The sequence below is a fragment of the Antechinus flavipes genome, chromosome 3, assembly GCF_016432865.1.
Source record: "Antechinus flavipes isolate AdamAnt ecotype Samford, QLD, Australia chromosome 3, AdamAnt_v2, whole genome shotgun sequence".
Classification (NCBI taxonomy): domain Eukaryota; kingdom Metazoa; phylum Chordata; class Mammalia; order Dasyuromorphia; family Dasyuridae; genus Antechinus; species Antechinus flavipes.
In genome coordinates, this window is record NC_067400.1 from 297,302,327 (window position 1) to 297,326,258 (window position 23,932).

Consider the following 23,932-nt stretch of genomic DNA (forward strand, 5'->3'; position numbering starts at 1 on the left):
TCTTCCCAATCAATCAGCCATCCCAAGGGGCTCTTACAGGGTTTTGATGCCACATCAATCACATAAATTGCCTTTTAGGTATTTGGGCCAAGTCTATCCCTCTTTATATGTGATGATTCTGAACACTAAGGTATTAACAATTGTAGAAAGATCTGGACAACTAACCAGTTAAGTTTATGATCAACTTAGGGTTATTTATATATGTATTGTCAGATCTAGTGGCAGGTATTAAAGTAGATTTTATATCTGTTACTTAAATGTCTATTAGGATAATGTCCTCAAATAAGTATAACATTTTAACTTCTTTCAATGAGATTTTATTTTGTATCAATTCATTGTACTCCACTGGATTCTCCAGTCTTTGAATGTAGGGCCCCTATATTGAAAGTGGACCATGTGTAAGCAGAGGTCTAAAGCTTGACCACATCTGAGATTTGAACAGGATGAATGCTTATCACCTCAGACATTTATTAGCTGTTCCTCCTCTCCTGTACCTATTGGTATCAGAAGCAAAAATTCCTAGTTTTACATTAAGACACTATTAGCTATTGGCTAATACTGGACTGAGACCTCTCAGAAGCCCTACTTACTTCTCGACCTCATCTTAGAAAGAAAAGAACAAAGCTGGGAAGATGCCATTCATGACCCCACAGCAAGAGTTCCTCACAAGTACAAGGGTGCTTTCCTCTAAAACCTTATGCTCCTTTGGCAATAAAGGGAAAGATTAACATTGTCAAAGGCAGCAAAAACTGAGTTTTTACTGTGTCTATTGCCAGGCTTCTATCATCATGCAGTTTTTAGTCATATCTTACTCTTTGGGACCCCATTGAAGGTTTTCTTGGCAAAGATACTAGAATGGTTTACCATTTCCTTCTCCAACTTATTGGAGATGAACATGAGGAAACTGAGGCAAATGATGGTTAAATATCTTGCCCAACATTATTTAGTTAGTGTCTCAGGATAAATTTGAACTCATGTCTTCTTAATTCCAGAACTGGAGCTCTATCCACTAAGCTACATAGCTGCCCCCATTCATTTATACCAAAAAAAGAGAGAGATAAACATGGATGATTACATTCAGCCTTTTGTCTCCTTAAGTGCAAATAAACAAATGCTGCCCCATTTGAAAATTTGCTTTCTGACCTAGGTACTATTTCTCTTTATGGTCTTAATTGCTAATTGATTGATTGATTCATCCATTCCTTCATTCAAGCATTTATTTATTTATTGACTTATTCATTCATTTATTTAAGTAAGGTTCTATGAAGCATCATGGAGAACATATTTAATCAAACATGAAGAAGATCTGGGCACTACTTCAGCTTCTGATACTAATTACCTTAGCCAAGTTGCTATTGACCTTAGTTTCTTCATCTTTAAAATGATATACTGAATTGAATGTTCTATATGGCAGCTCCCAACTGTATAAATTTGTGCTATTTAGAGGAGAAGACTAACTTGAACCAAAACCTTTTGAGGCAGCATCTGTGCAACTATGGAGTGCCTAGAAACTTAATTTCATCCCTTAGCATGGAGTGGGTCCTGAATTTACTTGTGTGAGTCAGAAGTGGACATTCTTATTTCCAACCCTTTTTAATTCAATTCAATAAATGTTTATTAAATACTTAAGACTTTCAAGTCACTCTGCTGAGTATATAATGCATAAAACAAAATAATTTCTGCTTTCAAGGATCTTAAATTCTGCTGGACACTTGTGGGGAGAAGACAATTCACTAAGTAATTTGAAGAGGGAGAGAGCATTGACAACTAAATGATCAGAGAAAACACTGAAACTGAACTTTTAAAGAGAATAAAGACAATAAGGGTGAGGAATGAAAAGGAAATATCTTCCAGACTTAGGAGACAGTTCGTGCAAATGTATGAAGATGTGCTATAGGATTTAAATGAGGAGAGCAATAGTATTCAAGGTGGGCTAGAATAAAGAGTATATGATGAATAGTAATGTCAGATAAAATAGAAAATGTAGATTTAAGGCGCTTAGTGGAGGGCACGGAATGCCAGGCTGAAAAATATACATTTTATACTAAAGGTAGCAGGGAGATTACTGATTTTTTCTAAATAGGAGAGTAACATAGTTAAAACTATGCTTGTGGAAAATTATTTTGACAATTATCTGAGGCAGCTAGGTGCCACAGTGGATAGAGTACCAGTCCTGAAGTCAGGGGAAACTGAGTTCAAATGTGACCTCAGACACTTAACACTTCCTAGCTGTGTGACCCTGGGCAAGTCACTTAATCCCAATTGCCTTAGCAGGGAAAAAGACAATTACCCACAGAATGGATTGGAATGGGGAGAATCTAGAAATAGAGAGACTGATAAGAAGCCTGTTTTATGCAGTTAAGTGATTCAGTGATAGAACAATGGGCTTAAAGTCAAGAAGATACAAGTTCAAATACGGTATCTGACATTTACTATCTAACTCATTTTAAACTCTCTTTGCCTCAGTTTTCTCAACAATAAAATTGTAATAGATAGATAGTGATAGCACTGCTTACCAGGATTGTTGAGAGGGTCAAAAGAGATGTTTTTATAGCATTTTGCCACACTGGCACATGTTAATTTCTTAATTAAAATTGTTTTTCTTCTTTCTATAGGTTTAAGGCAAGGGTGATAGATGGAATTCACATGGAAACCATGTAAGTGGAAGAAAAGGGAAAGATGCTGCTCTTTCCTCTTGCTTCTCTTAAAGAATCAGTTTAAGACTTCAAGATCCCATCTTCAGCAAAAGACCTTCTCTGGTCTACCTGTTCTCCTCAGCCCCCTTTCCCTTTGAGATTACCTCCCGTTTACACTGTATATAGCTTGTATGTCCATAGTTGTTTGCATGCCATCTCCCTCATTAGAATATGACCTGCTCATTGTCAGTGATTTTTTGCCTTTCTTTGTTTTGCCAGCATTTAGCACAGCGGCTGGTATACAGTCAGTGCTTAATAAATGCTTGCAATTAATCAATTCACTGACTAATAGGAGACAGAATCAAAAAGACTCAACAGTCAACTCTTGAATCAAATCTCTCTGAGTTTTCCTAAGGATGCAGAAGTTTTCACCTACCTACTGCCTAAAATAGTCTGTACAGCATATTTGGACAGCAAGGAAAATGACTGCCAGGTTGTTTCCCTATAACTGTAGCTGATCTGTGAATGGATAGCATGTTTATTAGAAACCAGAAACACACTGACTGCCTTTTAAATTGAGAGTTCCCAATATTTTTGAACTTTATTTTATCTCCCTTGCATTGATTCTGTGATAGCATCTCTCCAAGGTCACCAAGCAGGCTGCCAGCTCTTTTTATCCCACCATCTCATCTCACCAGCCTTGTGGATAGATTCTTGGCTATCCTGGCAATCATCAGGGATAAACAATCCCCGGCTTAATCCTCTTAAAATAAAGTTTCTCTTATCAGCAGCTGTAAGCAAAGATCTCCCATGAAAAGCACCGCTATAACTAGGCTGCTATGAGCACACAGTTTGGATTTTTACTTCCTTGAATACCTGAACTCACTGTGACCCTCTTAAGCAAGTCCAGCTCAGCTTTGCTAGTTGTTCTCCTCAGATTAGATGGGCAGGAAGCCCATCTTTCCTATAAGTTAGTCCTCAATAAGTATAAGTTTGCTTTACCTTAACGTTTGCCTGTTGCTCAAGTTCCCTTGCTTATATTAACAATCACATCCTAGATAAGAGATTTAATCAAAGTTTTACCTTTCTTTTTGAAATCAGCACAGGCAAGAACAGTCTTTCATTTCTTTATTCATTCACTTTGCAAAAGAATGATGTGTTATTTCATTTAAGGCCATACTGATTTGGATTGATGGTTTTTCTGGATAAGCATCATATCTCCTAAAAAATGCCCAAGAAAACTGAATCGTTTCATTGCTAACAAAAGCCTACAAAACTATCTCATAATATGCTAATGTATTACTCTTCACAAGAAAAAATGAATGACACTAGGGACACATATCCATGAAGTCTAACATTTTGAATAATTTTTATCAATTAATTATTATCTCCAGGAAGCCCTTCCCACCCCCTCTTAATTCTGATGCCATCTCTATATTGTTTTTGTTTAGTCATTTTAAGTCCTGTCCATCTCTTTGTGATCCCTTTTGGGGTTTTCTTGGTAGAGATACTGAAGAAGTTTTCCATTTCTCTCTCCAGCTCATTTTACAGATGAGGAAACTGAGGTAAACAGGGTTAAGTGACTTGCACAAGTTCACACAGTTAGTGAGTTTCTCAATTTCAATTTGAATTAAAGTCTTTCTGATTTCAGGCCCAGCATTTCCATCCAGCTTCTCTTCCCTCTACTGATTATTTCCTTTTATATATAACTTGTCTATATATTTTTGTTTGCTTGTTAGGTCTTTCATTAAATTGTGAGCTCTGTGAGAGAAGGACCATCTTTTGTCTCCTTTTGTATTCACAGCAATTAGTACATATTAGTAGGCACTTGATAAATGCCTATTGAGTAAATGAACAATCCACCATGTTCCAGACACTTGAGATTTAGAGAGAGAGAAAGCACTGCCCTCAAAGAAGTTTATATTCTATCAGGAGGATAACATAAATGTTTGTACACACACAAACACATATGTTTGTATATTTAATTATACCGTACATACATATATATATATATACATACATCCCATTTTATCTTTCTTTATCTCTGAAGTCTTTGCTTATCTTATAGAGAACACCTAGCAATGAGTTACTTATGAGGATAACAATGCATTTAAATTGTTCATATAATACTTGGGTTTGTCTTGGAAAATAGAATCCCAAATATTTTACACTGTCTGCAATTATATTAAATGGAATTTTTCTTTCTACCTCCCTCTTGTTGGGTTTTGTTAGTATTATGTAAAAATGCTAATGGTTTATGTGGATTCATTTAATATCCTGAAAGTTTGCTGAAATTATTAATTGTTTCAACTAGATTTTACTTGATTCTCTAGGGTTCTCTAAGTACATTATCAATTGCAAAGAGTGATAGTTTTATTTCCTCATTCCCTATTCCAATCCCTTCATATTTTTTCTTATTTTATTGCTATAGTCAGCATTTCTGGTACAAAAAAATGAATTATAATGATAATAATAAGTAACAGTTCCTTCATCTCTGATCATATTGGAAAGGATTCAAGTTTATCCCAGTTGTACATAATGCTGCTTCTTGGTTTTAAATAGATTCCACTTACCATTTTAAGAAGGTTTACACTAATTATGTCCAAAAGGCAACAAAACTGTGCATAACCTTTAATCCAGCAATACCACTACTAGGGCTGCATCCTAAAGAGATCACAAAAAAGGAAAGAGGACTTACATGTACAAAGGTATTTTATAGCAGTTCTTTCTATGATAGCAAATAACTGGAAATTGAAGGGATGTCCATCAATTGGGTAATAGTTGAATAATCTGTGGTATATGAAAATAATAGAATTTTATCGTATAATAAGAAATGATGAGCAGGTAGATTTCCAAAAAAAAACAAAAAACAAAAAACCTGGAAAAATTTGTATGAACTGGTGCAAAGTGAAATAAGCAGAACAAGGAGAATATTGTATACAGCAACATCAACATTGTGTAATAATCAAATATAAGTAATTTAGTTCTCAGAAATACAATGATCCTAGACAAATATGCTTTTCATAATACAAAATGCTGTTCACATCTAGAGAAAGAAATGATGGGATCTGAATGCAGATCAAAGCATACTATTTCACTTTATTTTATTGTGTATTTTTTCCCTGTGTGTCTTTTTCTTCTTTTACAACTGTGGAAATATGTTTTACATGGTTATACATATATATGTCAAATTGCTTATCATTTTAGAAAGAGGGAAGATGAGTGAAAAAATTTAGAACTTGGAGTTTTGTAAAAATGAATGCTAAAATTTTTCTTAACCTATAATTGGAAAAAAATACTTTAAAAACATTTTTAAAAGAAAGTCTCCATTGATTCCTGTTTTCTAATTTTTTTTTAACAATAATGAGTATTCTATTTGTCAAAGGCTTTTTCTGCATCTATTGATATGAGCATATGATTTTTGTTGTTATTGTTATTGATATTGATGTCAATTATTCTGATAATTTTCCTAATTATAAATCATCTTTGCATTCCTGATATAAATGCCACAACATTTAGTATATAATCTTTGTGATACTGTTATAAAATCCTTGCGAGGATTTTATTCAACATTTTTGCATTGTGATGAAGGAAATTGTTCTATAATTTTTTTCCTTTGTTTTTTCCCTCCTTGATTTAGGGATTAAAAATCTTATTTGTGTCACAAAAGGAATTTGGTAAAACCCATTTAGCTATTTTTCAAATTTTTTATAGTATTGGGATTAATTGGTCTTTTGATATTTGGTAGAAGTCACATGTCACTCAATCTGGTCTTGAGATTTTTTTCATATAGAGCTCATTGATGCCTTGTTCAGTTTCTATTTTGAAGACAGAGTTATTTAAGAACTCTATTCCTTTCTATTAATCTGAACAATTTAAATTTTTATAAGTAGTCTTCCATTTCATTGAGATTGTTAGTTTAACTGGCATTATATTAGGCAAAATAACTTCTAATAATTGCTTTAATTTCATCTTCATTGGTAATGTATTTGTCCTTTTCATTTTAATACTAGTAACTTGCTTTATTTTTTTTTCATTTTTAAATCAAATGAAACAATAGTTTGTCTATTTTATTGTTTTGTTTTATAGAACCAGTTTCTAGTTTTATTTCAATGATTTTTTTTTTTTTACTTTACATTTTATTCTATCTCTCCTTTGATGTTCAGGATTTCCATTTTGATATTTAATTAGCGATTTTAACTAATTTTTCTAATTTTTTTAGTTGAATGATCAATCCATTGATCTATTTTTCTTTTTTTATGGATATATACATTTAGAGAGATAAATTTTCCTTTAAATAAGTCTTTGACTGTATCTCACAATTTTTGGAAGTTGTCTCATTGTTGCTATTCTTTTGAATGAAATTATTATTTCTATGATTTGTTTTTTGAGCCTCTCATTATTTAGGATTATATGATTAAGTTTCTTTTAATCTATGCTTCTCTATCAATTTTTAAAATATAATTTAATTGTCTGAAAAGGTTATATTTAATATTTCTGCATTTTTGAATTTGCTTGTGAGGTTTTTGTGCTCTAATGGTCAATTTTTGTAAAATGGCATGTGTAGCTGAAAAAAATGCATACTTCTTTCTATTCCCATTTAATTTTCTGTAGAGGTCTATCATTTCTAAATTTTATAAGATTCTCTTTCTGTCTTTGACTTATTTCTTATTTATTTTATGGCCAGATTTATTTAGCTCCAAGAGTAGAAAGCTGAGATCCTCCACTTATATAGTTTTACCTTCTATTCCTCTTGTATTCATTTAAGTTTTCCTTTAAGAATTTGTATGCTATGTCATTTGGTAAATATATGTTTAGTGTCAATATGATTTCATTGTATATGATTTCTTTTTATTAAGATGTAGTTTTCTTGCTTATTTCTTTTAATTAGGGAGAATTTATTTTTGCTTTGTAGTGAAATCATGATTGCTCCTATTATCTTTTTTACTTCAGCTGAAACATAATGGATTCTTCTCCAATCCCTTATTTTAATTCTGTGTGTGACTCTCTGCTTCAAGCATATCTTGTAGACAAAGATACCTGGAGGCTTGAAACTAAGAAAAAAGCAGTAGAAATAAAAAAAGGGACAGAATTGGTAACTTGTTGGATATGAGATATGAGAAGTGAAAGAGTATGTGAAGTCAAAGATAACATCGAGATTTCAAACATGGTAGATTGGATAAATGGTAATATCATTCTGAATTCTGGGCTCACTCAACATAATTTCTACATTGTCCTTGCTATCCAATTTCATGTTCAAGTGTGATATTGTTATCAGATGTGTCTCTGCCTCACTTACTGATGGGATGAATCCTGGAGATCACTCCTTATGATATTGATACAAAGCTTTCTGAAAAACTCATCTTGTTCTCTGATCCCACAAATTCTCAGATTCCTGAATTCCTAGAGACTTGCTCCTGTGATCTGAGAAGTAGCTGGTGGTACAGTAGATAGAAAATGGACCTGGACTCAATGATATCTGAATTCAAATTGTCCTCAGACATTTATCAGTTATGTGACCTTAGGCAAGTCATGAAATCTCAGTTTGCCTCAAATTCCTGAACCGTATGATATGATAGCACCTACCCTGCAGAATTTGTTGTGAGGATCAAATGAGATAATATTTGCAGTGTTTAGCTCAATGCTTGTCACATAGTTGGAGCTATATAAATCCTTAGTTACCCCCTTCCATTCTTCCCTTTTTCTCTTTCCCATTCTTTTCTCCACTTTCTCCCCTCTTTTTTCTTCCCTTATACATACACAGTTCATATATATATATATATATATATATATATATATATATATATATATATACACACATATACATATAATATGATCTTTTAATACTTTTATTTATTCTCATAATTTTAACTATCAGCATTAAGCAAATTATTCTTAATGCTCTATTTCTTGCTATGACTTCATCCTTGAGGCACAAACCTGTATTTTTAAATTTCTGATGAACTCCAACCAGAATGTCATATTCAACAAACATAAAATAAAATATCATCATTCTCTAGCAGTTATATCTAAGTATTAATAATATTTTCACCCTTGGATCTCACCTAATATTGTGTTTACATGATATTTCAATGTATTTATTCAATATATTGAAAAGAAGCATGGCATAGAAGATAGAGATTAAATCAAACCTGGAACTCAGAGGATCTGAATTCAAATTCTTCCTTTAACACTTTTTATGTAATCATGGACAGGTCATTTAACTTTTCTTTATATAATATTAAAGGGTTGGATTTGACTTCTAAGCTCTCTATGTAATTTATGATCTTATGTTGCATTTTCATAATTTTTGTATGTCACCACTTATACTATAATCAATATTATAAACTATTTATACTACAGGCAACATAAGAGTTTTATCTTATCTTGATTTTGTACCATTATTAGCAGTTGGCACAATGCTAACATATGGTAGATCTTTAATAAATGTCTAATTGAATTGTATGGGCTTTTGTAGAGCTTAACCTTCATTTAAAACCTCATTTTCATCATAAAAGATTTGAGTTACACAATCTGACTTTCGAAATACTCGAAATACTCCTTGTTTCTAAATTGAGGATTGCCTGTAATTTCTTTATACATGGTTCAATTTGTCCATTTGGTAACCCCACAGTAATTCTGAAGAATTCTGAATTCCTAAGGATTACAGCAATGGAATGAATGACTTCATCATGGGATGTGGGGATTTTCTACAGAAATAACAAAAAACCTAATCAAATTGTGTGGAAAATATTCTCATTAAAAGTCAAAAGACAACAGTTCTTCAAATCTACTATTTACCACTAAATTCTAGTACATTTTTCAGTTAGTAATCGTCCCCCTCCCCAATTTATCTATCCATCTATTTATTGTCACAACATGAGTGTTCAATAATTATGATTCATCTTTAACCATCTCATAAATCACACACTCTACATATCTTTGAACTCAGAGTGTTATGTCCAGAAGTCCATTTCCCTTTTATTGGTCAGTTTACTATTGTATAATTTTTAAAAAGTACTTATTTTAAACATTATTTTCTTTTTAAATTTTGAATTCCAAATTATTTTCCTCCCTGACAATTCTCTCCCACCACCAAGAAGGCAAGCAACATGACAGCAAATTACACATTTCAAATCATGCACAACATATTTGCATATTATCCCTATTCCCCAATTTTTCTCCCCTCCCCCATAAGAAGTTGAGTAAGAAAATTTTATTTTAATTGCACTCTCTCTGGAACTTGACATCATTTTTTCATCTTCAGGTCTTTGAAACTGTCTTTGATCATTGTATTGATTAGAATAGTCAAGTCTTTCATAGTTGATCATCATTACAACTTTGAAATTACTATATATGGTGATCACCCAGTTCTTATTTCACTTCACATCAGTCATAGCTTTTGGCATGTTTTTCTGAAAAAAAAAAAACCCACAAAAAAAAACCACTTCTTGTACTGTCATAATCATATGCCACGATTTATTCAACCATTTCTCAATGATGACCATTCTCTTAATTTCCAATAATTCTCCACCATACAAAGAGCTGATATCATTGCTGTATACTTACCTTCATCCTATATCATTCTTTTAGTTCTCTCTTTTTTCCTGTCTCTCCTCAAAAGTCTATTTTGCTTTTAACTGCTGCCTCCCTTAATCCTCCTTCCCTTTTATCACTCCATCCCCATAACTTTTTCTTATCTCCTGTCCTTTCTATTTTCTTATTTGGTAATATGGATTCTATAAAATCTGGTTATGTATATGTGTGTGTTTATACATGCACACACACACACACACACACACATCAATGTAATTTATCCTTTGAAAAAATTCTGATAACAATGAGATTCAAAGATTTCCCTCCATCCCTCTCATTTCTTCTTCCTTGTACACTTTTTTAATGTGAAAAAAAATTCCACATTCTACGTCTTCCTCTCCCCATCTAGGGCATTTCTCTTTCTCACCCCTTCATTTATTTTGAGATCATTTCAACATAATTAACTCATTCTCATGCTTTCTGTCTAGGTAAATTCCTTTTAACTGTCCTAAAAATAATAAATTTAGGAGTTACGCAAATAATCTTCCCAAATAGGGATAAAACACCTTAACCTTATTGAGTCCATGATTTTTTTTCATACTTGCTTTTTTATACTTCTTTTGAGTTCTGTATTTGAATGACAAATTTTCCAAATAGCATATTCTTTTATTCCTTTTACATGAAAATGGTTATATCTTTTGTGATCTTGATTATGGTTCTATCACAGTTGAATTGTTTCTTTCTGATTGAAATTATTTCTCCTTGATCTGGGGTTTCTGGAATTTGGATATAATTTCACTTTGTTATCTCTCTTAGGAGGTGATAATTGGATTCTTTCCCAGATTTAAGATATTAGGTCAATTTTCTTTTATAATAGTTTAATTTTTAAATACCTTTCCTCAATCTATTTTCCTGGTCACTTGTTTTTATAATGAGATATTTCACATTTATTTCTATTTTTTATTTGTTTTATTTTCTCTAGATGTAACATAGAGTTATTGGCTTTCATTTGCCTAATTCTAATTTTTAAAAACTATTTTCTTTGGTGAATTTTTGTGTCCCCTTTTCCTTTTGACCAATTCTGCTTTTTAAGAAGCTTTTCTTTTCAGTGATTTTCTTGATCATTAAATTAAATTTATTTTAAGGTCTTTTTTTCAATATTCATTTGTGTGTCTTCTACCCGAGCTATTTATTATAACTTCATAATTTTCTTACATCACTGTCATTTATTTTTCCTATTATTTCTTTTCCCCTCTTATCTTTTTATTTAACTCTTCCAGAAATTCATGTTGGATTTTATATCCAACTAGCATTTTTCTTTGAATCTTTTTAGCTGTTTTGCTTCATTCTCTTTTTCTGAGTTTCTATTTTGGTCTTCCCTGTATTGTAATAGCTTTTTGTGGTTTTTGATGTTTGTTCATTTTTTCATTCTATTTCTTGACTTTCAAATTTATGTCAAAGTTGTAGTCTGTTTACTTGGGCACTCACTGAAGTTTTAAGCTTTTTTGCTGCTGTTTTCAGAGCTAGTTGTGGGGGTTTACAAGGTTTTGGTCCTTCTAAGGTAATGTAATCTAGAAAGAGGTGTGGTCATTGTTCTCATGAGCTCATCTCTGGTCTTTACACAGATAAAGCATCAGTATTCCTGTTGGCCCTAGAACTATGACAAGGGACCTGTTACCTTATGACTGATCATAATTAATTCTCCTTATCTTAGAACTGCATCTTAGAACTGAATATGAGCAATAGAGTTTCTAGTTAATGCCAGCATAGGATCCCTTTAATCTCTTTCTGACCAGTTATCTGAATTCTTTACTATCTCTGGGTTGAGAGCTTCAGAATCTACTGTCACTACTGATATAGCTGATGTTGCTATCTCTACATATCTATGTGCTGCCACAGGCTTCCACTTATATATCACAGACTTCTATGGATCTCCTAAGTTGTCTTAAGTCACAAAAATATCTCACCTTGCACTTTGATTGGCTCTATTATTCCAAAATTTTATTTCAAGCATAATTTTAAAGTTATTTAAAGAAAAAATTGAGGGCATTCAGCTGGGTTATAGCCTTTAATGTACTATCTTTGGTCCATTACCTGTTTATTTTTAAAGTGGATTCATCCTTTTTTTTTTGCACAGCCTGGTAGTACCTTATTCCTAGGGGTTATGATATTGATACCAGACTTAATGTATACAATTGGCTTATGCTGCTGCAGAACTCCTGAATGCAAATCCAGCCTTAAGGTCCCAAAGTGCAGGGATAGCAGTTATGTACCAGTATAATTTATTTCAAAAAGGCTGGAATTTTGAATTACTCTTTCCCTACCAGGATCCTAATTCACTTTTTATGTACAACAAAGCTTAGTGAGTGAAAATATGTAATAGATTCACTGTGAGGGTTCCCTCTAAGCATGTCAGGCAGATCACAGACTTGAGGTATTCATCAGAAGTAATAAAAGGGTAACACGGAAAGGGTATTTGATACTATTTTAATTCACGACAATTTATATTGGAATACTCTCTGGTCAGGACGTCAAAAAAATCTAGTTAGCCTTTTAGAGTAAAGATAAAATGTGAGAGTTATATACAAAATAAGAAAAGACTTCCTTTGATCTAATACTAGGTTAGAAAGCCTTCCTTCTGAATTAAAAATGAGAGGGCAGAAGGAAAATGAAAATGTGCAAGTGATCACTTGGAAAAACCTCCCAAATAAGTTCTCTGGAAGACAATTTTCAAGAGAAAATTAATTGGTGAACTTGTAATTTCATCCTTAATACTAAGAATCTTTACATGTAGTATATGGGATTTGTCAGAATAAAATAATTAAGAGGACAGAGATATGAGCAAGTTTTTCTCAATTGATCTTAACTTTAAAAGTCATTCTACCATCATAGAGCTATCTTTACAATAAGATAATACAAGAATATTTACTTTATTATTTTTAACAAAAAGTTCTAGAAAGGACCTTATCTTATTTTATGAGATTATCTTTGGAATCTTCCTAAGACAATTCAAATACAAGCTATTCAGTTTCCTAGCATGGGGGGTGATACCCTGTCCAGGTCTCACAGACTTATAACAATGAAGTCAGCACAATAGTTTTTCTAATATCTCTTCTCTCCTATACTTTCCTTTGGAACCTCACAGATATTGAGATAGCATTGACAATTAGTGTATCAATCTCAGCATCCATGTGAACAATCTTGGAAAGTATACTGCCAAGGACAATGAACTTATCCATAGAATTGACGATTTCTCTACTTATTAAGGAGATACCATTTATGAATGGTATAGTGCTGGCTATTGGTGTTCCTTTTTAGGCCAAAATTAGCACAAGCAGCAGAGAATCAACCCTGCTTCAGGGGTTATCTCAGCTTCAGGGATTACACTGGCTGCACAATCAATTGTGAACAAAACATCATTCATTAACTATCCCTTTATATTTAGTATTGGTCCATAGTGCAGAGAGAAAGCACTTACATTAAGAAATAAAAACAGATTCTCACAGATGAGATTTAGGAAAAACTTGAAGGAAGGCAAGGAAGCCAGGAGTCAAAAGTGAGTAAGAAAAGAATTCTAAGTATACAGTACAGTCAGTGAAAATGTATCAGGAGATGGAGTGTCTTGTGGAAAGATTACCAAGAAGGTTTTTCACTAGATAGAATAGGTGAGGGGAAGTAAGGTATAGGAAAGAAAGAAAAGGGAGTGATGGAGAAGAGAATAAGCATTTGTATAGAGCCTACTACATGCCAAGCACAATGCTAATTACTTTTACAAATATATCATTTGACTGGAAAATAGAAAAAGGCCAGATTTTGAAGGTATTATGTAAGGATTTGGTGAGATCCCTTCAGTTACATTTTGGCAAAATAGTTTGTGCATTACTGGAATTAATTGTTTTTTGAATATCTGATAAAATTCAATTATAAACTAATTTGTTCCTCTAGCTCTTTTTTACTACCACCCTCAATTTGGGAGTTAATTATTTTCTTTAACTATAATGGATAAACTTCTCTCTTTCTTATTCTATTGTAATTGGTATTTTATATTTTTGGAAGTATTCCATTTTATCTAACTTTTATTTTCCTTTCCTTATTTCCTTCCTATATATTGGGAAAATAGTCTTTGAAGGTTTGTTATAGGAATTCTTTTTCTATTTTGATGCTGAAAAAATTTTTCTTTCTCTTTAAAATGTGTCATACTAGCTAAACAATAGCTTTTTTTTCTAGCTTTTTAAATTACATATCCAATGAATGGTTCTATTCCTTCTTTGTCAACAAAGATATTTAGAGATTAAAATTTTCACTTAAGAACTACTTTATATTTCAAAAGTTGCAATATTTTGTCTCATTGTTTTCATTTTCTTTAGGTAAATTATTGTTTCTCTGATTTGTTTTTTCATTCAGCAATTCTTTAGGATTAAGCTATCCAGTCTCTAGTTAATTTTGATTCTTTCTACCAAAAATCTTTATTAAAATAATTTTATTGTGTGATGCTCAGCAAACAATATGCTTGAAATTTCCAATTTTTAAAAGATTTTTATACTATAATACATAGTTTAATTTTGTAATACTTCTAGCCACAATTGAAGAGTATGTATACTCCTTTTTGTTCCAATTACCATTTACTAAGTATCAGAGATATATGATGTATAACTTAAAAAAAAACATTCTATGGTCAAAGGATATAACAGACAATTTTCAGATGAAGAAATTAAAACTATTTCTAGTCATATGAGAAGGTGCTCTAAATCATTATTGATCAGAGAAATGCAAATCAAGACAATGCTGAGATACTTCTACACATCTCTCAGATTGGCTAAGATGACAGAAAAAGACAAGGGTGAATATTAGAGGGGATGTGGGAAAATACATTGTTGGTGGAGTTGTGAACTGATCCACTATTCTGGAGAGCAACTTGGAAGTAAGGTCAAAAATTTATCAAACTGTGCATGCCCTTTGATCCAGCAGTGTTTCTACTGGGCTTATATCCCAAAGAGATAGTAAAGGAAGGAAAGGGACCCACACGTGCAAAAAATGTTTGTGGCAGCCCTGTTTGTAGTGGCTAGAAGCTGGAAAATGAAAGGATGTCCATCAATTGGAGAATGGTTGAGTAAATTGTGGTATATGAATGTTATGGAATATTATTGTTCTATAAGACATGACCAGTGGGATGAATACAAAGAGGACTGGCAAGACTTCCATGAACTGATGCTAAGTGAAGTAAGCAAAACCAGGAGATCATTGTACATGATAACATCAATATTATACAACGATCAATTCTGATGAATATGACTCTTTCCAATAATGAGATGATTGAAGCCAGTTCCAATGACCTTGTGATAAAGAGAGCTATTTACACCCAGAGAGAGGACTGTGGGGATTGAGTGTGATCTCAACATTATATTCTCATTCTTTTGTTATTGTTCGCTTGCATTTTGTTTTCCTACTCATTTACTTTTTTTTTGATTTGATTTCTCTTGTGCAGCAAGAGAAGTGTGTAAATATGTTTATGCCTATTGGATTTAACATACATTTTAACATGTTTAACATATATTGAACCACTTGCTATCTAGGGCAGGGGTGGGAGGAAGAAGAAAATCTGAAACGCAAGGCTATGAAAGGGTCAATGTTGTCAAATTATCCATGCATATTTTGAAAATAAAAAGCTTTATTAAAAATCATTCTATTCACATTCTTAATTTCTAGATTTGTCTAAGTTTGTCTAGTCATAAACTTCTTGTTTATGTTTTTTTTTAATTTTTGTAAGCAGTATATACACATATGTATGCTTGCATATGTCTTACAGTTTTACTATTGTAGTTTTATTTCTTTCTCTAATTGGACAAGTTTTAAGTGCTTATATGCTATGTAATTTTCTAAGTATATGTTAAGTATTGACAATGATTACCCATGGTGTCTTTAAGCATAATGTAGTTTCTTATTTATCCCTTTTTATCCCTTATTTATGTCTGTTTTGAGTATCACCTTATGCAAGGTCATGATTACTACTCTTGATTTTTGAGTTCATTTGAAAATATTTGATTTTTCTTTGACACCTCCTTTTAACTCTTTATGAATATTTATGTTTCAAGAGTATTTCTTATAAGCATATTGAATTTTGCTTTCTAATCTATTCTGTTAAAAAGGATGATAAAAAAGGGAATTTGTTTAATATAAATGACTGATAATCGAACAGATTTTTTTCTTCCTTTCCTTTGCCTTGCCCCTGATCATAAGTTTTTCCTTTTTAAATTCCTTTCCATAGTTGACTCTCCAGCACTGGAGTTTGTCTCAAACATGATTAATCCCCGCCACATGCTAACTTTCAGTATATATTAAATTCTCCCAATTCTCCCTATATCAATCCTCTTGAGTTTAATTTATTTATGCACTGTTTTGTGGATATTTGGGGACATATGTCTGTGTTCAAACTTATGATTGATTCAGATGAGAGTGATATTTATGTGGTACATACCCACATTCTCCCATTCCCTTCCTGTGTGTATGCATATTTTTCATCTTGTACACTCCAAGTATGTGAATTAGTAAGTTTTCTCACTTCTCTTTCCTGTCTTCTCTAGTACATTTCCTATATCTTCCTCTTTTTTCCTTTCTTATATGATCAAGGCAGAAGGGCACCCCACTACAGCTTCTGTTTTAACTCCCTCTATACCTTTGGAAAACAATTATGTTCTGGATGTTTTCTCTCATTGTTTTGAATATAAGCACTTTATCATCATATAGTCTCTTCCAATTACTCAAATGTATTTATCTTTTAGATTTTTTAGTTTCTTTTTAAAATATGCATAGATTTTATCTCATTAAACATTTCTCAATTACATCAGAGAATTTTAATTCATTTTTTTAAACTTGGGGTTTCACATTCTCTATCCCCTGAGAAGGCAAATGATATATCAGTTATCCATGTGAAATCATGCAAAACATAGTCATATTAGCCACATTACAAAAGAAAACAAAAAAAAATGAAAATGAAAAAAGCACACTTCAATCTGAAGTCAGAGTTCATCAGTTCTCTCTCTAGACATAGGTAACATTTTTCATAATGGATTCATTTTATCTTGATTCTTCTGTTTGTATTTCAAAGCTTCTATTCAACTCTGTTATTTTCATCAAGAATGCTTTAAAGTCCTCTGGAAAAAAAAAAAACCTTAATTTTTCTTTATAGAATTATGTTGGGTTTTTCAGGCTAAATTGTTACTCAGAAGTTATTCTTGATTGTAAATCTTAATATTTACTTTTGGGGAGGGAAGGAGAAGAAAGGAAGCAATATTTTAGAGAACTCTCTTTTTAATGGTAACAGTCAAATCTTTTGGGCACCTGACTATAATTCATTAGTATTTGAACTATTTTTTCCCTGTGAATTTACAGTATTTTTCTCAGTTCTGGAAGGTATGTTTTGGCTTTGACATTTCTTGGAATGTGATTGTTTTCAGGGGACAACTAGTAGAGTCTATTTTTACCTTATCCTCTTATTCCAAAAGATCTGAGTGCTTTTCTCATACTATTTTTTGAAATATAACAACTCATGGTTTTTTGTTTTGTTTTGTTTTTTTAATGATTATCTTTCATGTTATCTAATCATTTTTAGAATTTCTCTCCTTGACCCATTTTCCAGGAGAGTTATTTTTGGAATATATACCTTATGTAATCTTTAATATATTTTCGTTATATCTTCATACATCTTTGTACATCTTCATTACATTTTCTTCTTCTTAAAAATGATGCTTTCATTTTAGTATTTCTTGTTTTGTGGAACATATATGCCTGGTCAATTCAAATTTTCAGAAAGATATTTTTCTTTAATAAGGATTTGAGCTTTCTGTCCTAATGTATGGATTTTTCATCCCAGTCTTTCCTTCATAACTGTCGTTTAGTTAAAAAAATTTTTTTACATATTTTGTCTTGTTTTGTTCTGTTTTTGATATAAGTACTCTTCTAAGACTTGCTATCAAGCAAATTTTGTTATTAAAAGAATCTGTTTGGATTTGTTCTGTTTTACTTTCTTCTTCTGGATTTCCTCTTAGTATTCTCTTAATCCATAATATATGTTTATTGTGTTTAGCATTTTCTTTTGTTTACTCAAATCTCCAGTCTCAGTTTCTGGATTTTGTTCACAAATTCTGCGAATTTGTGATTAGGTAAACAATTCTGCTTGATTTTAGATAAAGTATTGAAGACTAGGTCTCACCTTTTATTTGTGATTAGGTGGGGTATCTTACTTGCTTGTAACATTTACTAGTGGCCAGAACCAAATTAAAACTATTTGACAAAATTTTTAAAAAATGAACTGACTAAGAATTTACATTTGAAAATAAAATATTAAATTGGGATTAAGCCAATTAACTAAGACAAAGAGAAAGAAGAAGGAACAAAGTGTGAGGCTCTTGTTTTATGTACAATTTATAATTCAAGCTGGCTATTTGACCCAGAAAAGATACTTCCTCCTTACTGGCCCAGGAAAACTCGTAAGACTAAATGTTACCAAATATTTGCGAATTTCCCCTCGAAGAGGGAGTTTCCTACATCAGTAAAAGCACATCTAAAGAAAAATAAAATAAAACAGGGAAACAAAAAACAATAGATATGGAAAGTAGTGATTTTGTTACTGGAAAGAAAGCTGGACAAAAATAGCCGATCCTACTTAATCACTTTTGATTGTGCTTCTTATTGGAAATCTCATAATGATTTTCTTGTATAAAAATTAATTGTAGAAGGAATCAGGGAGGAAACAATCATTTAATGTGCAACAACTGTGTGCCTGGCATACTACTGAGGAATATCTATTACTTAGCTCAAAACTTGAGCCTTTTTTTTAACTCAAAGAAACAAAATTTTTTGATGAGAATAAGTTGCTCACAAATCAAATGTTTCTTTATGAAAGCATTAGAAAGAAACTATATTCTTCAATAAGTCTCAATTTTACTTAGAATTGATTGAAGATATAAATTATATGAAATCCCACTGTGAGTATTATTTGCTATAAAAATTTTGATTCAGTATAGCAACAGACACTGTAAGTGTTCTTCTCTAGAAAAGTGTAGATGTCAAAAATATGCAAGATTGCTCAAAAGATGTAATGAGAGAGAACTTGGTCACTGAACTCTCATATCAGCCAGGGCATAAAGAATAGATTTATAGTCAACAAAAATGCTTGACACTGTCATAGAAGAAGACTGAGTCTAAGTCAAGGGAGAATTCTTTATAGATGATGAGTTCCTTTAGATGCTAATATTTAAAGATGATATGCTGATGGCATAGTGTATGTGAACACTGTATGTGAAATCCTTAATCACTTTAAATAGTCCAGTTTAGTGCTATGTTAAACTTGAGTTGGCTGCACAATCCATAGAACTTGTCCATTAGTAATTATATCTTGGACAGATTCTACAAATGGCCAATGAATTGGATCCAGAATGAAAGGAGAATGGGAGGAATTGCTATTTTTAAATTGCCAAGTTCTTTGAATGAACTCAAGCTCCTACTTGAAATAAAGACATTTTTTTTAATACTAATATTCATCTAATATTGTGGTAGGAATATGGGACTACAGCATCCAAAGATTTTTAAGTTGAAAATTACTCAAATGACCATGGAGAGGCTTATGCTGGCTGTGAACATACTACAACATATTATTAGTAGGGAATTATGAAAGAGAATCATCAAAGAAATGCATGAATAGAAAAATCAACCAGTCATATGGTGAGGACAATGGATATTCTTTGAATAGTCCATGTAACCTTATGGTATTCTTATGGTGTTCAAAGAAAGCATATGTTTCCCAGAAAGTTGGGTGTACTCTGACAGATGTGTGGCCAGACCTAGACAAAAGTCACACTGGTTGGATAGGTATGGAGGTATTATATGCTGCATTTTGGAGATAATATCCACAATGGCTATTTGAATACTGAGGATTAAGCTATAAATGTAGTGAATAGTCTCAACATCCACAATGACTATTCAAATACTGATTATTAAGCTTAAAGTCTAAGCCTGAAGTATAAAATGAATTCAGAGAATGACAGATGAGAGAATAGATCATCAAAAGAATCTGGTAGCTTATAAAAGCAAAGTGGCCCACAACCAGATGTATCACTTAGCTGATAATAACAAGATGATATCATGGCAGTTCTGTTGGGAGAGCTATTAACATCAGACAAATATAGGGACTTCGGGGATGATACAGCCCCATGAGCATTAGTTGCTCTCACTATGTACCTTGTTCAAGTTATATGTATTTTCTATTTATGGGTTTTCTTCATGGCACCTGTCTGCACATTTTCTACATGTGGTCCATATCCCATCAGAAAACTCAGAAACTGCTGCGAGAAGTGTAAGTCTGTCTCTGGGATGGGCAGATGGCTCAGTGGATAGAACACTGGGCCTGAAGTCAAGAAGAGCTGAGTTCAAATCTGATTTCAGATACTTACTACCTATGTGACTCTGAGCAAGTCACTTAATCTACTGGAGAAGGGAATGCAGTATCTTTGCTAAAATGATCCCATGGACAATATGGTCCTTGAAGTCATTCATGACATAAAGCTAAATTTTTTTATGGGTGGAATAGATTTTTCTTTATTTATTAAATTTGTTTTGCTTTACTTTGATTCATGGGTGGGTGGTGGGGAATTTTGAGCCATGGTCTGGAATGGATGCCAAAAAGATTTTCCTTTGCTTTATTCAGGTAATTGTTGGGAGTCCAAAAGAAACTTCTTTCTTATGTAAAGGAAAAGAAGAAGGGTATTCTTTTTGAGGAATGGGCATTAGTAAATACTTCTGTAGCCTGGGATCCTCTAAATTATAAGCCTCAGAAAGCTAATCCAGGTTTTACACACACAATTCAGAAGAACCAGGATTACAGAAACATTATTCCTGAATCGAATGCCCTTCCACTGTTCTCTTCCCTGACAGAGTTCACAAAAGAACTGTCTCCCCTTTGGTCCCCAATTAGGAAGTATGGAAAATGGAAAAATCCCTTCAGCTTCAGATTTCCTTCAGTGCTAGAACTCAGGCTGCATACTTAATAGGTGATTTCTGCTCCCACCTGCTCTCAATTACTGAACTTCTCCTAGCTCTTGGCTCTTTATTCCTGGATATCTGGAACCTTCATATGGCACTTCATATGGATGATTCTGGTGGTTTTTCCAGCTTTGTTAGTTCACATCCCTTTCATAGCTCAACTGGAAGCCTAGTCGTGTCTGTTTGTAGCCTGTGTCTTTTCAGCACCATCAGACTGGAACCTGTTGTCATCCCTGAAGTGTGCTGTGACATTTATTTCTTCCTTTCCACATCTTTTAGCCATGATTATTTGCCCTGTGCTACTGTTGCAGCTTGTCACACTAATGTGAAGTCTTAACCCTCCTGCAGTGGAGTCCTATTGAGACCTGGGACCTCATGGGAAATGTTATTAATAATTGGATGGGCTTATATCTGCTGTACTACCCTTCAGAAAGTGTAAGCGTGACCTCATCAAGCCCTTATTAGAGCAATGGGAAAAAAGTGCACATTTAATGCTCAACCTTATTTTATAAATGACAAAAGAGCAATTTCTTGAGTGGTTTGAATTCTGTGGATATGAGCTACTTTTGTATGGGCTGAGTATTTATTTTTATTATTATTTTCTTTTTTGTCATATTTCTGAGTCATAGCTATTAAAGCAATAAACTGTTTTTAGGAAGGCCACAAATAAAATATAGAAGGGGGTTATTAAACAGTCAAAGGCAGGAACAAAATACAGAAGCACTGTATGTAGAGAGCCACCAACAAATGTAGTGTTAAGTCTGGTTCCAACAAAAAGAAGGGTAAAGACTAGTGACATTCATTAGATGCACAAATACTTTTTAAATAATGACAATTATGTACAAGGCAGTAATGCAAAAGCCTATCCAAATTTTAAAAAATGGCTTTAAAAATTTTCTTTAGCACTTTGTAAGAAAAATACTTAAGTTTTAAAAATACAGTTGATCATCCATCAAAAATATTTTCTGATAAAAATATATATAAAGGAAGCAAACATGTCTAAGAGAAAAAGCCATAAAATACTGAATTTTACTTTATGCCTAAGGATAACTCATAACTGCCAAGTCTGGAACCAACTATTGTTATTTTTGAAAAATGAAATTAAATAATATTCACAATCATAACATTCTTCACGAATGCCCTTGGGTTAGTAGAGTTTGTTTGTATTAGTTATGGGGGAAAATTCATATACACAGGGTCAAGATAAAAGAGCTGCTGCTTTATCTATCTTATTGCACATTCTTGAGACAAAGATTAGGCCTGCTTTTTCTTCTTTCTCACCTTCCTCACACCTATTTATAAATGAAGTTTATCATGTGTGGCCTGTCAACATTCCATTGTATCTTTTAAAATTAGTTTTTATATTATAAACAGGCCCAGGTTGAACATCTAAAAGTGAGAGCAGTGAGAAATAACAGTAGGTCCTTCAAACATGTTTGTTGAAGTTAAATAAATTGAATTGGATTGCGATAAGAGCCTTCCTTCATCTATCCACCAAAGTTCCCAACCTATCTGTATAAGCATATAAGGAAATAATTGAGAAACAGTGTGGTACAGAAGAAATGAGGTTGAATTTAGAATAGAGATAGACCAAAACTGGAATTCTAATAGAAAGTTTACTGGTGTAATTCCGGAAATACATTTAATTAAATACAATTTAATCCCTTTATCTGTTAAATGGTGATAATTAATATATTTAGGATTGAGAAAGAATATGGTATGGTGGATCGAGTGATGGACCTGAATGAAATCAGGAAGACTTGAGTGTGGATTCCATCTTAAGTGATTATTGTCTGTGTAACTTAACTTCTCAAACTTAGTTTTATTATTTGTAAAAGGCAGATAACAAATGAGTGGAGTATTTAACTCATAGAGCCATTGTGAGGCTCAAATGGGATAAGGCATATTGCTCATTGGAGTATTCTTTATCTCTGTCTGTCTCTCTGGGTCTTTGTTTCTATCTTTATCTTTCTCTGTTGCTATCTCTGTGTGTCTCTGTCTCTGTCTCTCCTCTCCTTCTGTCTTTGTCTGTCTGTCTCTCCTCTCCTTCTGTCTTTGTCTCTGTCTGTCTGTCTGTCTGTCTGTCTCTCTCTCTCTCTCTCTTCCTCCTACAAACCCATAAATTCTTGTACTCAATATAGTTTTGTGTTCATTACTTAGTCATCTCTAGAAAAAATAATGATAATTAATAATAACATTTAAGTAATGTTTTAAGATTCACAATACAACACTTAACAAGTTAATTCATCGGTTTCTGCAACAATTCTGTGTCCTAGGTGCTTCTATTATTTTCATTTAAAGATGAGGAAACCGAGGTTGAGAAAATTTAAGTGATTTAACCCAGCATCACAGAGCTAATAAGTGCCTGTGGCAGGAATTGACCTAAGGACTTCCTGAATCTAAGTTCATCAATTTATCTATGACAGCATCTATCTTCCTAATAGGAGAATTTGGCTTTGTTAAATGCAAAATAAAAGGCATGGACAAATACAGTATATTTATAAACTCATGGATTTAGAACTAGAAGTACTCTTGCAGGCCTTCTAGTCCAGTCCCTTCACTTGACATTTGAGGAACTGAATTAAGTCCAAGAAAATCAGATGACTTGCTTCTGTGTCTTACAACAAATAAGTATCTTAGGTTCCATCTAAATCCAGGTCTTCCTAATGCCAAGACTAACATTGTATGCTCTACTCTATGCTACCTCTTTCTCTCTATTCCCT